The following is a 2,971-nucleotide window of genomic DNA, read 5'->3' as shown; positions in this document are numbered from 1 at the left end:
CAGCCGCCCTCTATTTTGATCAGACCCTCTCCTATGTCACCCGTTCCTTCGTCATCCCCCTCTCAATCGCCGGCCAATGCTCCACCATCGTCTCCTACTCACGGCCGTCCTCTACTTGTGACCTCGTTGTTGCTGCATCAGGTAGAGGATTGAAAGATTTTATTTTGGAATGTTGTGGTTGGATTAAAGATACAAGTTTTGTTGGGAAAAGTGTGTTTGAGTGTATGATCAGAGGATGCAAAGAAGGTGCTTGATGAAATGCGTCACTTGGGGTTTAAGCCATCGGGGTTTGAGTATGGAGTGGTGATTCAATGATATGGATGGTTAGGGTCGTTTAAGAAGATGAGGAGGGTGATTGGGAGAATGGGCGATGCTGAAATTAGAATTGATACAATTTGTGCGGATTTTGTGCTCTCTTGTTATGGTGAATAATGAGGAGGCTTTGCCGGTTAAGGAATTGGCTGATGCATCAGTCTTACTTGAGAAATTGGCGTGGTTTGATTCAGAAAGAAGATGTTAATTTTTATAATAGGACTGTTTGTACTCTTTATTCTTGTGTAGTTTCTCCAGAATTGCTTGTAACATGTCATGTTTCATAGTTCAGTTGATTATACTATGTGTTCTTGTGATTTGGTTGTACTTAGATCAAATTTCAATGAAATATATTGTATCTATTTATTGATCAATTTTGGTATAATTTATTTTGATGGTATGTAAAATGTATTGTGACTGTCATGTGAATATGTACAAGTTCATTCAAATAGAACTTGATATGCATAATAATCGAAGATTATATATAAATTATGTGTATCAAAACATGAATATTATGGTACATAATATGTACATAACCTTGAGGTTATTGTGTACATAATATATACAGATTATGTACATCATAATATATACAGATTGTGTACCAAATAATAGTTATATGTTGACTTTTAACTGAATGTGTTAACTTTCCTCCTAGTATGTTAACTTTTCATACTGAATGTTAACTTTCGCGGCTTTATGTTAACTTTCATCATAATATGTTAACATTCACTATTATATGTTAACTTTCATCATAATATGTTAGCATTCGCTATTACATGTTAACTTTCTTCAGAATATGTTAACTTTCAACTAAACATGTTAACATTCATCATAATATATTAACTTGTCAGATATATATGTTAACTTATCAGATGTACATGTTAATTTATTCATCTATAACATCTTTGAGGACTTTTCTTGAATGTCTGAAACAAATCTCAAATGGAGAGACAAGAGAAGGAAATTGCTATAGACGTTGACTTTCGCTGCTTTATTTTTTCATGATGTGCTTACTCAGATGAACATGTTTTATTTCAACTGTACACGTTGACTTTCAAATTCTATAGACTTTAAAGTGAACATGTTAACTGTCAGCTGTATATATTAACTTTCATCTGCATATGTTAACTTTATTATGAACATGTTATATTTCAGCTCTCCACGCTAACTATCAGTTGAATATGTTAACTTTCATCATAATATGATGAAAGTTAACATGTTCAGCTGAGAGTTAACATGTTACAAAGAATGTTTATATATTATGGTGAAAGTTAACATGTAATAGTGAATGTTAACATATTATGATGAAAGTTAACATGTCCAGCTAAAAGTTAACATGTTACGAAGAAAGTTAACATATTATGGTGAAAGTTAACATGTTACGAAGAAAGTTAACATGTTCAACTGAAAGTTAACATGTTTTGAGGTGAGTTAACATGTTATGAGATTTAATAGTGTATCGTAACTTACAGATTATGTACATAATCTGTATATATTATGTACACAATAACCATAGGATTATGTACATATTATGTATCATAATATTCATGTTTTGATACACATAATTTATATATAATCTTCAGTTTATTATGCACATCAAGTTCTATTTGAATGAACTTGTACATATTCACATGACAGTCAAAATACATTTCACAAATAATCGTAATAACCAAAATTGATCACTAAATAGACAATATATTTCATTAATTTTTGATCTAAGTACAACCAAACCACAAGAACACATAGTATAATCAACTGAATAATAAAACATGATACGCTACAAGCAATTCTGAAAAACTACACAAGTATAAAGAGTACACATAGTATAACCAACCGAACAATGAAACATGACACATTACAAGCAATTCTTGATAAACCACATAATAATAAAGAGTACAATCAGTCCCATTATAAAATTTAACATCTACTTCATCTTTTCTTCTGTAAGCTCACCCATCAAATTCATTTCTTCTCCTCATTTTCACAACCTCATCCAAGCAATAACAAGCTTCATGTTCTTGTTTCTTCAACTTAAATTCTTGTTCTTCTCTCATAAGTGGAAATAATTAAGTTTCCACACTATACACGGGGTTGTCAAACCACTCCCGAAATCTACAATCATCATTCTGAAATTATTCACAAAAAACAAAATCAAAATCAAGTTAAATCATGAATCATAAATCACAGCTACTTGAGCAAAAATAATAATAAATTCAAGATTACTTACATGAGGATTTTCATTAGTTAAAGGTAAAAAATCTCAAAGAAAAAGTTAGATACTGCATCACCAGAATAGTTGAGGTAAAAAATCTCATTAGTATGGGCTAACAGAATAGTTAGATACTGCATCACCAGAAATAAACCCATCAAAGAAAAAGCCATAGCCATTGATCCAAGGTAAAATTTACCGACACTACCAATGCCAAACAACTAAAATACAAATAAACCAAACATAAAGATATATACTCAAACAACAAACTTTTTTTTCGTTAGCTTCTTATTAATATAAGTTTTTTTTTCCAAGAACTCATACTATTGGGTTTTCTGTCCATTTTCAACACCAAGGCTATACAAAAGATCGCATAAATTTAGTAATTAGCACTCGTCCCTACACTTTCATGGACAATTTTAGAAACATTCCATGTATCTGGTACTATAA

This window comes from Asparagus officinalis, chromosome 4 (assembly GCF_001876935.1).
Source record: "Asparagus officinalis chromosome 4, Aspof.V1, whole genome shotgun sequence".
In the NCBI taxonomy this organism is placed as follows: domain Eukaryota; kingdom Viridiplantae; phylum Streptophyta; class Magnoliopsida; order Asparagales; family Asparagaceae; genus Asparagus; species Asparagus officinalis.
Note: the sequence above shows the minus strand (reverse complement) of the source record.